The 14,637-nt window shown below is 46.5% G+C and overlaps 1 protein-coding gene across 3 annotated transcripts in view; it reads right to left on the reverse strand.

The window, feature by feature from the left end:
- The window catches only part of IGF1R (insulin like growth factor 1 receptor), a 306,038-nt gene that overhangs the window by 271,780 nt on the left and 19,621 nt on the right, over positions 1 to 14,637 (reverse strand). Inside the window, exon 1 of one of the 3 annotated variants that reach the window (XM_086365382.1) lies at positions 6,748 to 6,881. The exons of the other annotated variants lie outside the window; for them this stretch is intronic. The gene's annotated coding sequence lies outside the window, so the exon portion shown is untranslated. Of the gene's footprint in view, positions 1 to 6,747; positions 6,882 to 14,637 lie in introns of those variants that run through there. 3 annotated transcript variants of the gene reach the window in all.

The raw sequence follows: 14,637 nt of genomic DNA on the forward strand, positions 1-14,637 counted from the left end.
AGCAAGTGTGGATACCGTTCTCCCTGTAGCTTCCCGGCAGAGCTGGGAGAATGTGGTAACTGACACCCATAACAACAGGAAAGGATGGCACGATCCGAACCTGCCTTCTGAATCATCTTTAAACTATGCAAGGTCTCCTCCTGCAGTAAGTACATTTGAATATTTTGGATTAATACTTTCTGATTAATCAACCAGGACAAACCCCAGGGTCCCCAACTGGAGTATCTGAAAACCCACTGCAACTGCCCAAAGCTGTTGCTCCTTGAAAGGATATCAAAAGCAAACAGACAGAACTATAAAACATCTAGAGGGAGGAAACAGCACAATAAATATGAAAAATTGCTATTCCAAGTTGCTTTTAAAATCAAGTGACTTAATTTCACTAACATTGATTTTTTTTTTTTTCCCCCACAGTGATTTAATTTTGCTAACACTGGCTGAGCTTCTGTTTACTTGATATTGACAACTGGGCAAGCCAAAGTCACTACCCACCTCACAGAGGCGGGCAGAAGGCAGGAACACCAGGCCGGGGGGGACTGTCCAAACGCGGGTGCTGATGCATGGAAGCACAGGGGGCTTCAAGGGAGCCTCGGAGGTGAATTGTGGTTTCTTTTTGAGGATTGGGGTCCCTCCCTGCTATAAACCAGGGTCTTTTGTCCAAAAACCTATAAAGACTCTGCATGCAATTTCAAGAGCCCTGAACCTCATTTTGTGTCTCCTGAGCCAAAGATCACTAGCCAAGTACTCTTGGGTCTTAAGCATCTATTGAATATAATACCACTTCACAGATGAATCAACTGAGGTGCAGGGAATCAAATGGCTTTCTCAAAATCCCGCCACTAGCTGGTGGCAGGGCAGAGAAGAAGCCTTCATCTCATGACACCAAGCAGAGATGTTTCCAGAGAACAAGCAGCTCACCCAGCAGAGGTAAGCCTTGGCAACCCCCCCACCCCCACAAAAAAAGCATTATAACACCATTCCAATATGTGCCAATTCTGCACAATGGTACATCCATGAAACAGGAGCGTGCTAACTCCCCCTGGTATCAGTCTGTGTAGTAAGCCTGAATGAGAGCTCTGCACAACTGCCCTGCAGGCACCCAGGCCAGGGCTGGAGGCTCGGTCCAAACCCTGCATTCTGCTCACGAAGCAAGAATCCGTGCTCCAGGTCACCAGAGAACACACTGGCGGCCCAGGCTGTGGCCACCTTGTCCTCCCCTTAACACCGACAAGGCACGCTGAGCCCTCAGCTGGCAAGGCCCAGGGCCCTCTCCAGCAGCACCCACAGCTTTCTGGAACTCAGAGCACACGGCGCCTGCGAGGCTCCACAAGCACACACCTCCAGAGAGCTACCCTGCCACGTGTCCTCGTCTGCTCGAGTCCGCCCCAAACCAGGGAGGGGGTCATAGGAGCTTTGTCTCCACCTGAGAGGTGAGCAGCTGCGGCGTTCCCCACGAAGCCGGAGAGGGCAAAGCCAAAATGAGACAGAGCTCTGCAGCTGTAACTTTTCAGAGCTCTGTTCCTTTGTCCGAATTTAACCATCACCCGATGACAGCCTTGGAGCCAAATGGCATGGATGCCAAGTCCTGGCGGCCACAGCCACCTCTTCCCTGACAACCTCACAGCACCTGGCTGGGGGCTGGGTCCCGGGCCTGACCCACCGTGGCACACCTGCTCCCACGGCGGTGCCCTGAAAATGCAAATCTGACGGTGCCCTTTCTTCCATTTCAAGTCCTTCAAGGCCTTCCAGACAAAACCTAACCTCCCTGGAGCCCTTATGATCTGACTGTGCCAACATCGCCAGCCTCAGCTCCTGCAGGCCCCTCGTCGGACAGTACCTGGAGCCACCTCAGGTTCCCAAACTCTAGGACCCCAGGTACACAGGCTTCCCAGGAGCTCCTTCGGGCAAAACACTCATTTTCTCCACACCAGCCTTCAACACCCACCTTGGTGCCAACTTGACCCTTCCCTCTCTGCTCAGCCATGGGACCCTGGCAGCATCCACCTGCCTGCGGGTTTAGGGGCTCCCTTACTACTGGACTATGAGCCCCTGGGTGGCAGAGACTGTATTTATTCTCTGTCTTTCACAAAGGTCCACCCAACCAAGGTCTAAGGAGTAGCAGATCTCAGCACGTACCAGGCAATGAATGCCAAACACAAAATCAGCCGCTAGATGTGGTTCACGCAGTCTCTCCTCTCTCCTCCTACCCAAAGCGTCAGGGTTAAGTCAGTGTGTGCCCAGATCAGCCGGTATACATCAGGTGGAATGGCCAAGAAATGGATAAATTAGAATCATCTAAAACTGGTTTCCATTTAGCTTTGTAATACGATTTGGGGCCATAAAACTGCCTTTCCTCATTATACTTGGCCTAAGATATTATTAAAATGAATTTGCAATTTTCAAATTATGTTAACAAATGGCACCTAATTATCTGCAGAGTGGCAGGGCATCAAAGCTCTGAAAAATCATACAGGAAAGATTTCAAGTCTGGAGGATAAGAAAAGGAAGAAAAAATGTATACGTGGAATGCATACTGTGGGACCCATCTTTCAACAGGGTATCCCAAAAATCTAGAAACTCACGGGGGCTACATTAATTTGCTGCAAATCAGTCACTAAGTATTAACACTGGGTGGAATGCAAGCCCAGATTTACCGAGGCCAAACCCCACGCATGCTCTCAGCACCGGGAGGAGCTCCTCCAAGTGCGATTCCCCTCCTATTCACTAAATGGTAGCATCCCAATGGCTAAATTTGCTCCTTCTAAAACAGAAAATAAAAAAGCTCCCTGCTCTCATCTGGATAAGCTCTAGTTATGTTTGTAAAACATTCAGAAAAGGCCATAAAAAGATCTTCACTGAGGGCTGTGCTAAGTATTAAGTATTATTCAATAAACCACAGCTTGGCGGCTGCCAGCTGACGTCTAGAACCTGGAAAGAGCGCTGGCTGAATACATCGTGTTTTTTTTCTTCCCTGTTTCAATTTCTAGGTGTCGTTTACATTCATCTGCCCCCCTTCTATGAAAAAACATAAAACAAAGGAGCAGAGCTACAGTAAGACACAACCAGAGTAGGTGGCATATTATGATAAACAAAGACGACAATAAAACATTTTTCCAGCTGTGATAAACGTATTTAGATCTATCGTAGAGGCTGTTGGAGCTACAACTGAAAAAGATCAAAATTACAAGTTGTTTATAACATAGAATTTGTGTCTTTAAAGCTTTCATTTTTTAGGCAGAAGTTGTCTCCCTAGGAGATCATTTCCTTACCTTTTTTTCAAGCTTGAACTTTTTTTTTAAGTTATGACTTTTTGGAGGCTGTCAACACATCCAAAGTGATTTAACAACTGGCTAAGGGCTGGGCAGCACTGTTTGCAAATGAACACAAGCACTTGGCTCAGCTCAGAGGCCAAGCTGGTGAAGATGCCGCTCCGAGTGGCCTCCTCAGCCTGTAGAGCTATTCCGGGATCCACACCCACCAGGTGGTCACAACACTCGCATCTCATTACAGCTTGATATTTTGAACAAGGAGTTCAATTAACAGCTGTCTCAATGTCCCAGAGACCAAGAAGAAAGAGAGTAAGAGAAATGAGAAATTATGTCCAGATGTCTAAACATCCATGCCTTCGTGCCATTTCTTCGCCTCTGAAAGCATTTGGTTTCTATATAGAGGCTTCCCTTCCATACTCAACGCACACACACACACACCAAAAAACTTTAAACAATAAACCTTGCCATCCAACTGTGACTGATGAGATGTGCTTGTGAAATTGGCTTGTCAGATGCACTTACATAAGAGGATCCCCACTTGATTGCAGTTCATAACATCCCTTACATCTTAAAAACTTCAACAGAGAACAATTTCCTCAACAAGCAAAACTATTGTATAGGAAACTAAGCTGAGCTAAGATGACCTCATCCCTTAGAAACTGACGGCAGTAAACGCGCGGTAGCCCAGCTGGGCAGTGCCCACAGAAGCACACATCCATCTGCAGGAGCCAGGGGACCGGCCGGCCCCCTCCCTGCCTTGTAAGTGGGAACAGCCCCCAAATCCGGAGGAGAGTCAACAGAACCGGATAACATCAGATTGTGAAAGACTTAGTTTACTAAATGGAACACTTTACTTTTTGAATCCTAAAGTAAACATCCAGATCACTTGAGGAATCGCTGAGGTGCACCCTTGAAAAGGCACTTTATCTCCCTTTGAAGTCAAGCTAGTCCGATCCTCTAAAATCCTTGTAACGTTAACTCAACTCCACCTGTCTTAATGACCACCTACTATGTGCCAGGCACTCTGCCAGACCCTAGGGAAACAAAGAACCTGTCCCCTGCTCTTAAAGAACCCCTGTAACCATGCAGGGAGAGAAAGATAAAGCAATCACCACAGTACCAGGGAGTGCATGCAAGATACACTGGCTGGAAGGATGTCACTGACACACAAGGTTTATCGACTCCAGGAAGGGCTGCCCAGCAGCCTACCTGAAGCAAAATGCAGAGCAAGAGAAGTACAGCGTTACCACCCACTGCATCTGAGATTCCCCAAACAAGGAACATAAATTTCAAAAGCATCCCAGAGAAAGATGTTAGTTTCTACGTCCCTAAGGAAAATGTAAAAATGTAGACAAGTTCTTCAATTAAATCTCTAACATTTCTGAATCAACTATTTAAAGACTCTTTATTTGACACTTTTCCCCACAAAAAATAATCCAAGAGCACAGACATGCTTTTTCAACGTGAAGGTTGGTGTCCTCGGACCCTAACCAGAACACCGGTTCACCCAACAGGAATACCCTCAGCAAACACTTCTCCTAGAATGTTCTCAGCCCTTCCTGGAAAACAACTCAGATCATGTTTGTGAATGCAAGAGCCCTGGTGTCCTTTGGGAGAAGGAAGTTACTCAAAACCACGTCAAACCAGATGGTGACTGCAGGCTCTCTGGGGCCAGACGGTACGGCAGGCCCCTGTGGGGTCCAGGGTGCAGGCTGCTGGCACATCCACCCTGCCGTTCGCTTACCGTCCTGCCCCCAGAGGAACCGGGGACCGGGGACACCCTCAAGGGCAGCTAAGCCCTCCCTAGTCTCTCTCCACCCTACATGGACAATCACCGCCCGCAAAGGAAACAGTGCAAGGCCTCCATCAAAACCCCAGTTCGGTTTCACATGACCCAAGACAGATCCCAGCACTTCTCCCCCTCCACCCACCCATGCTGAATAATGACAATCTCCTCCCCCTACATGTACCAGACAATAATTCAGATGACATCCAAGCAATCCTAAATTCAAGAATCTTGGCTTGATGCTGGTCTAAGCCAGAGACATGAGCAGAATTTTCAAATGAAACTGAGCCAGACTTGCACGGCCCTGAGGTTGGAGCAGGAGCCGGAAAGGACCCAAGCCGCCCTTCCCACCATCACAGAGCATCACCCAGCGCGATGGTGTCCCACCTCTGCAGCACGTAATGACCTGAGGATATGCAAGCTGCCCTCTGGAGCTCCCCAAACACCCATCAAATGGCAATGCTACCTCAACTTGGTCTATCAAGGGGTTATCCCTTGGGATGAATCCAAATATGCCAGCACCTTCCTCTCCATAAAGCCTGTGAGGTCAGTGCAACACTCCCACTGCACAGACTACAAAATCAATGGACATCTCCCTTATAACACAGTAACTGCTGGTGGTGGATGCAAAGCAAGAATTAAACAAGTAGGTGTGTGTCATGTGTCAGGCAGACTGTGAAACAAGTAAGTGCAGAGAAAGGAGACAGGGTGCTTGGCCTCAAGCAGCTCCCGATCTGTCAGCAAGGCAGACATGTGAAGAGACAAGAGCCTAATGCAAGCAAAAGACTCAGAAAGCTTAAAGATGGAAAAAATTAATTCTGGTTCTTTGTGGGAGGGAGGGAGGCACAAAACAAAGCCCCAGGAGGTCTAATCAGGAATAAAAAAAAGTACCTAAAAAGAGAAAGAGTGAAAAACAGATATGAGGAAAGAACGCTACAAAGAAAATTCTACAGACAACTAATTTTTAAATGGGATGAGACTGATTTGTTGGAAATTTTTAACTTACCAAAATTAATTAAAAAAAAAAAAAAAGATACCTGGACAAACCAACAGCTATGGAAGAATTTTTTTTTAAGTTGTTACAGAACAATCCATTTTAAAAACATCTGCCTCCACTATATGGCCACTATATCAACTGTTGCAGAAAAGGTAAAAAGAAAAATCACTGGTCATTCATTTTACAAAGCTAGCATAAACCTGATAGCAAAATTGGGAAAAGAGAGCATACAAACAGAACCACAAAATTATATCACTTAAAAATTTTGATGAAATGTAAGCAAACCAAACTAAATTAGGAATCGAAAGAGTTACCCACCACAAGCAAAAATAGTCTGTCTCAGGAATTTGAGGAATTACTACCAGGTAATCAATTCCCACATCACCTCAATGGGTATAACAACAACATCTGAGTCTAAATGGATACCAAAATAACATCTGATGACATTCAACACCCATCCCTCATTAGTCACCCATGAAAACGGGACGGCTCTTCAACATGATGAAAATCTCTCTTAAACCAAAGGATATCACACATATCAAAGAATATACCATTAATATAACCCAAAAGGACAAATATCTCCATAATTGGCTTCCCTGTTAGCTCAGCTGGTAAAGAATCTGCCTGCAATGCAGGAGACCCTGGTTTGATTCCTGGGCTGGGAAGACCCCCTGGAGAAGGGATAGGTTACTCACTCCAGTATTCTTCGGCTTCTCCAGTAAAGAATCTGCTTGCGATACAGGAGAACTGGGTTTGATCCCTGGGTTGGGAAGATACCCTGGAGGAGAGTATAGCAACCCACTCCAGTATCGTTGTCTGGAGAATCCCCGTGGACAGAGGAGCCTGGCGGGCTGCAGCCCATGGGGTCACAAAGAGTCAGACACAACTGAGCAACTAAGCACACACACACCCCTCCATAATCAGCATATAACACTATTCAGATGAGCTGACCAATGCTATAAGACCCTGTAGCCAATGAATGCTGCTTGGCTGACCCATCCCCCACAGCAGGCCCACTAACTATCTCCCACCTACTAGCCCCAGCTGGCCATGTGAGGAAGGGACAGTTGGTTAAGCAAGGCTTGCAGGCAAGTCACTCTGCCCTTTTGCCCTTTGCCTTTATATCTTCCTCCTTTTGCCTGCAACACAGATGTGATGTCTGGAGGCACAGGAGCCACCTTGTGACATGAGGACCAAAGACACATGGATGGATGGAGAAACAGAAGCCTGGACTGTGGTCCCCCATGCCCACACTGAGCACACTGCAGCAGCCACAGGCTGCTTTCCTCTAGACTTCCTAAACTGGAAAAAAAGCAGCCCTCGAATGTAGCCATGTATCTTCCTAAATGATACATAACTGAAACAGAGTTAAGTACTAAAAAAACTGGAGACAAAATTATCCTTATTGGTTATCAGTGACTCTGCATAGAAAAATCAGGAGGATCAACTAGGAAAAAAAAAAAAAAACTATAATAAGAGCAATCAATGAATTGGGTAAATACAAGATAAATACACAAAATTCCATAGCTGTTCTCACATAAACAATAATCAGTTAAATGATATAAAGGGAAATAAAGATTCCTCCCACATTAGCAACAAGAGTGTTAATTACCTAGGAATAACCCAGAAAGAAAAATATAAACCCTATGCCATTCTATGATTTCTTAACAGATAAATAAAAGTTGAATAAATAGAGAGACATGAAATGTCCTTGACTGAGAAGTCCACATTTTGGAATTGTTATTTTCTTCCAAATTGATTTATTAACAATCCAAACCAAAACCCAGTGGATTTTTTTCTGTTTTAGGAGGGCAGTGGAGAAGACAACTTGCAACAAGACGGAACAACACACACACCGTCATGCAGAATGCCTCTCCAGAAATATTTAACTCAGTGCAGAGTCTTCCTGGAAGATGTTAATACACAGAATGAAGCTACCGTATATACGACAGTATGATTTTACCACAAACAGCACACAGAGCAGTGGGAAAAGACAGTTCTTAAACAGATGCTATAATAGAAAATATTTTAGATAATCCAATGAAGATAAAACAAAACATCACCGTGTTGGGAAAACTGAATATTCAACAGGCAAGGTATCTCGTTTTATTGAAATACAAAATAAATCCTCAAAGCGTTAAAGAACTAAAAGAAAAAGGTGAAACATAAGCTAAAACTGAACTGATTTTGGCATGAGTACAAACTTTCCAAGCAAAAGAAAAACCATAATTAAAGACCATAATGAAGAGACTGCTATTCCATATGAAAATGAAACACTGTATATTTCAACAAGTGAAAAAACAGACAGACAGACAGCAGACTAGGAAAGACCTGCAATAGGGAGAGCACAGGGTGAAGCACCTCAGGGTAAACTCCTGGGGAGAGAGGGCCACACCAATCTAAGCGCGAACTGACAGGAAGCCCATCGAAAAACGGAAGAAAGATCTCCTCAGTAATCCTTTAAACGGAAATTAAAGCAGTGAGACTAAATTTTTTAAACGCTAAAACTGCGAGGCTCAATTTAGCATTCAATACTGACAAAGAGCAGGGTGCTGGGTACTGTTGATGGAGTTTAAACTACAGTTCTCTGGAAAGCAATCTGGCAATATTTATCTAGGATCAAAAGTATACACACTTAAAAAAAATTCCCAGTATTCCACTCTTTCAACTTTTAGGAGTCTAACCCAAAGAAATAATAAGAGTAGTACCAACAATAGTACACGTGATTTTATCATATTATTTTTAATGGCACACATTGTAAAATGCGTAAATCTAGCAATTATACAATTTTAATAACTAAAGACCATATTCCAGATGATAAAAATATAATGCAGCAGGCAAAAATTCACAATGTGATGCTAAGCAGCAGGGGAATGAGGATAAAAATTTGCATATAGTGAACACTCATTTTTGTTTTTTTAAATATATACGTACACAGGTAAGTTGAGGGAGATAAAAAAAAAAAGACCTCAGGAAATTACAACGAAGTATTAACGGTTACCTCTACACTGACTACAGATGATTTTTATTTTCCTTTTTTCCTAATGATAGTTTCCAATTTTCCCCTAATAACCATTTATTACTATTATAATTTGAAAAAAGCAATAAATGTAATAATTGTAGTATAAGGTGGCAGGCAAATTTGCCCCTAATTAAAGGTTCATTGTTCATCGTAGTGGCATATTATCTTTAAACAGGTCAAATATGTGAAGCGGTGTACTGCCGTGCACACGCATGATTGTTGAATCAATTCTCACTGCCACAGAACCCTCTCGACCGCAGGATCATCTACAGGAGGCAGTAGGCTCCACCGAGAGCGCAGTGCGTGGAAGGAGGCAGGAGGCCTTGCTGGGGCTGTGATCTGAGAACTCTCTGGCATCCATTTCTTAGCTTTTCATAAAACCCACCATGTGCCAAGTACCATGGACTCAACAGTGAGCACAATTCTTGCTTTCATGGAGCCTTCAGTTTCTGTTTCCCATATTTTAGGTTAAAGTGATAGTGACTTCCGTTTTGTCCTTTTGATATGTGCGATTATGATTTGATCCTATCTCAATACCTGGGTTCAACCCCTGGGTTGGGAAGATCCCCTGGAGAAGGGAAGGCTACCCACTCCAGTGTTCTTGCCTGGAGAAGTCCATGGACTGTGTAGTCCATGGGGTCGCAAACAGTCGGACACGACTGAGCGACTTTCACTCATTCACTCCCTCCCTGTCTCAATACAAGAATCAGATTCATTCTGCAGTCGTTATTTTAAAGCACGTCTAAAATCCACTCTTCCCCCAAAGACACAGGTTGGCTATAGATAGCATTAACACTCTGACCATTCAGAGACCACCACCAACTCATTCTGCCAATTGAACTTGTCTCTGACCCCCAGGATGGCCTTCACAGACGACAGAAACAGGGCTCCCCAGTTTGTGCAAATATTTCCTAGAGAAAACTGCAATGACAATGTAAAGTTCACTGGCTGAAAAGAAAGGGGAGCTAGCTAGATTTCCAGAGAGAAGAACACACTGGCCTCAAACACACAAAATGAGAAACCAATTCGCAGAGCCCAACACAGAGGGGCTGCTTGTCAGGTGTGTACACACGCACAGTACCTAGTTAGCAGAACAAGCAGCAAGTTTAAAAAGCTGGTGCTCCATCTGCTAATTCAAAACACCCTGCTCCCAAGAGCTCTCTCTACACCATCAGCAAAACCCGGGAAGACTTCTTCATCGGCCAGAGGTGAGGCCAGCCTAACTGTAACAGAGCTTGCACCTCACGTGGGAGGAGCCAGCAGTTACCACCTGTTTCAAAAGGTGGTGTTTCCAAAGATGAGGTGTAAGGCTGTGCTGTGCTGTGCTGAGTGGCTCAATCGTGTCCTACTCTTTGAAACCCCATGGACTGTAGCCCACCAGGCTCCTCTGTCCATGGAATTCTCCAGGTAAGAATACTGGAGTGGGTAGCCATTCCCTTCTCCAGGGGATCTTCACAACCCAGGGGTTGAACCTAGGTCTCCCACATTGCAGGTGGATTCTTTACCATCTGAGCCACCAGGGAAGCCCAAGAATACTGAAGTGGGTAGCCTATCCCCTCTCCAGAGGATCTTCCCAACCCAGGAACTGAACCAGGGTCTCCTTCATTGCAGGCGGATTCTTTACCAGCTGAGCTACAGGGAAGCCCATGTGTAAAGCTACTAAGAGTCAAAGGTCTTCATGCTTAAAAAAATAAATAAATAAATCACTAAAAACTAAAAGTCATACCAGGGGATTGTGTACTCTTTCCCATTTTTTAATTGTTGAGAGAGGCCCCCAAAAACTAGAGATAGAGAGCTGTTATTCCCCCACTGGTTGGGAAGCTGAGGAAAGATTTTCCTGCTTATGATCTTTAGGAAGAGTCCCCCAGAAGAGGGGCTGTTCCACCAATATATCAATTAACCAGATTGTGTAAAACCACGTGCCCTCCAAATACATGCTATAGATTATAACCCCAGAAAGGCAGACAGCAGCACCTTCACATGCTCCCAGATGCAAACGCAGCCTAGTATCCAGAACAGGTACTGGACCACACAAGGGGAGCTGGACGTTAGGAATTCTACCCAGAAACATTGTCGTTCACCTTCATGAAAGCCTAGATCAAGTTATCACTAGATATCCTGCTTCAGCTTTTCAGACACCTGGATTTGGGGGCCTGCGGGTAGGGGGTCCATTCACCACAGATGAAATGATTCTGGGGCCAGAATTAGTTTACACAATCAGGACCACTTCAGTGGCCAAGATATCATCCCTTAAAGCTGGAAAGGTTGTTGTACTTCTCAAAATCTTGTGACTCTTATCACAAATTAGATCAGAACTTTCAAACGGGAGGAATAAAATTTGTAGCACGGAAGCGTTTGAATGTGAGACACTTCTGGGGCTCCACACTTTCATTTCATGGAAAGGGTTGGTGGGGAAAGGGGAAGTCTGACATTCCATCATTTTCTTGATTACTTTGGATCTTTCTCCCTTGTTACAAGAATTATAAACACTCCCACTTCTTTTATATTCAGAAAGTGTCATCTGTACCTGAGTAAGTCTTTCAAAAGTAAACGTTATGAGGGAAACAGCTGCATTGTTGCAAATGCGTGTGTGCACTAGCAAACTCACTACTGCTTGGGTTATATTCACACACTCACACCCCCCATAAAGCTAAGAAGGAAACTATAATGCCACCTGCGCACTTCTGGGCTGATTAAACTGAAGTTCTTTCCATTTATCGCCTTCATACAGCCTGTCCAAACAAAAAGATCTCAAGAATTCCTTTGTAACAGCCCAAACAAGAGCCTAAATTGCAAAGCCGTCTTTCAGAGCTCAATAGTACAACAACAGGAAGTAGGACTTCTGGGCCGGGGACTCCGCTATTTACTTTTTCTTCAATGGCTGCTTTTAAACGAGAGAGGAAAAAAATGTCCAAAGGCATTACAAATCCTGGAAGCTACGAATCAGGAAGTGGGAAATGGTTGATGCTGAAATGGCCAGCCTAAAAATCCTGGCTCTTTCATGTCATCAAGTCTCCAGAGCTAGGAATTTCAGAAATCTTAGGCATTCTACATTATTTTCTGAACCTTAGAAGAACCAAGATTTGAGCAAGAAAGGCCAGGGAGAATTAAGCAGTGAGTAAGCCCCTAACCTCTGGCTCTGTGCCCCGACCAGCATACATACCTTGCCCCCATAATTAAAGGTTCACTGGGAACTCACTGTCTACAAATGGGGTTTTGTTTATGATGCTGCTCCAGAGGACCAGGCGCGGGGTCCTGGTGGGCACAGACAGCTGGCCTCACGCCTCGGCCCCTCCATTCCCACCCGGTGTAGAGCCTGCAGCAGACCTGGGACTAAATATTTCACATCTCAGAACACCCGATGGTTGATGCATATCGTCACACTGGTTTTCAGGGAAGATTCTATCTACTTGACAGAGGCTACTAAATCTGAGTAAAACTCAAACATCCACGAAACAGTTGCATAAACGCTTTCAGATGTCAGATTTGAGCCGGGCATCGCTCCTTCACCTGTTAATTTAAGGGCACTCGAGCAACAGTACAGGGCTCGCTCTCCACAAAGATACCCTACAAACGTCTGCACAGGCGTTTACTATGCTGATCTGAGGGGAAAGGCCACACTCTCATCCTCCCTGCAAAGGTCTCCCTCCTTCCACGACTCAACCAGAATGCCTTCCCATTCCAAAGTCCTCACAGTCCGAACACCAAAAAGCTGCCAGGGCTTGGAAAACATCTCCAGTTACTTTCTACAGGGGTCAGACACACCACCTCCACTAGCAAGCTGCATGTGGTGACGCATTTAAAACAATGCTGACCTGGGGTGGGAAGCAAATGAAGAGAGAATGGACGTTTCTGCTTATTCCCATTGGACGTGATAACCTGAGAGGCCTCTGTCTGGTTCAGAAATGAGTAACTCCGGCAAGTCAGACAGAGCCGAGTCAGCCCGGGACACAGCGTGATGGTGCTTGGACAGCAGGGGGACCAGCCTCTCCCACCTCCCCCAAAAGGCTCTGGGTTATTTCACAAAGACCAGGGGCCACCAGCGTATTAGTTTAACTTACACAAGAGAATCGGTTTTCGTGGACTGTTTTTGCCCTTGAGACTCCATCACGTCCCTCAGCCTGGCCTCCGAGGACCCCTGATACCAGCCCCAACCTGCCCCCAGCCTCACCCTCCGCCCCCACCTCCAGCCTGTTCCCTGGGCCACACCACACATGCTTCAGCCCTCACCCAGCTCAGCCCCAGGCTGAGTAAACCCTGGCCCTCCCAGCACCTCCTCCAGGAGGCCCAGGACCTCCTGCTGGGCTCCCACTGCCCGTGCCCCCGCCCACTCTGGTCCTGTTCATCACGACCCCGGTCCGCTCCCAGGAGAGTCTCTGCAGCCACATGGCACACCCTTCCAAGGCAGGGGCTGCTTCCGTGACACCTCCCTACTGCTGGCACGTCCTTGAACATCCAGACACTCCAATTTGTCCCTCTTCAACTTCTCCCAACCAGATGCTCTCTATCCCTCAAGCCCCTGATCCACCTGCTCACCCCCTCTTCTCTGCAGTACAAGCTTCACCAGAACCTTCCACTCCACTGCCCACATCCAGGCAGTGCCCTGTCTGCTTTCAACGGTGCCCAGGGCAGGCCTGGCATTGGAGAGAAGGCCGAAGGCAGTGCACAGGGCCCACCGCCCCACCAGGAGCCAGGGTGCCCCCCAGGCCTTGGGCAGCTTCCTCGCCAGGCAGCTGGCCTCCAGGAGCTCAGCTGGGACTCGAAGCTGGGACACTGAGCCGGCTGCAGAGCCCAGGGCCTGCACACCCACCTGGCAGGATGACCAGGAGGCGAAAGGAAGCTGGGTGTGAGCGTTTTAGCCGCTGCCCCCATGGGAGCTGGGGGCTGAACCCTCAGAAACTGCTCGGCCCTGTCTGCAGTCCTGCTCCCGTCAGTCTGCCCGGACACGTGACCCTCAACCTTTCTCTGTCCTTCCATCCAGAAGAATCCACAGCTGCCAGGCACACACGACCCTCGGGGCAACTTTCTGACCAAGGCAGGAACGAGGTGGCAAATCGGACTTCAATGCAGAGTTCAGGGTGGCAGGAAAGGGATCCTAAGTTCCCCACAAATGCCTGGCACACATTCACTGAACATTCAGACCAGTGGTCCAGAGAGAGTTCTGCATGGAGGGGAGCAACCCTCACCAGGGCTCGTATCCCCTTCACTGAAACACGCCCCGACTTTAGGCAGCGGAGGCTCCAAGCAGCGTGCCGGATCCAGACCGGCAGATGAGAGTGGTGAGCTGAGTCCTGAGGAAGCCTGACCTCAGGCCGCGGCCTGCACTCTCGGATCCTCCCAGCAGCAGCCTTAAGACGCCTCATCCATCTCTAAACTGCTCGCAGGATTAACAGGAAGGCTTGATCGATACCGATTTTACCGTCATGGGAGTGACTCACCCTTAAATCCTACCCAGCTTAAAACTCAGCTGTGAACAGAAACAAAACAACATAATAGCAGGGTCAGATTGAAAATAGCAAGTATGACTTGTAAACAGCTCATGCTTATAAACAATTAACAGTCG

The sequence above is a fragment of the Bos grunniens genome, chromosome 21 (assembly GCF_055505025.1).
Source record: "Bos grunniens cultivar Pamir isolate PY7600 chromosome 21, Bosgru_T2T1.0, whole genome shotgun sequence".
Taxonomy (NCBI): Eukaryota; Metazoa; Chordata; class Mammalia; order Artiodactyla; family Bovidae; genus Bos; species Bos grunniens.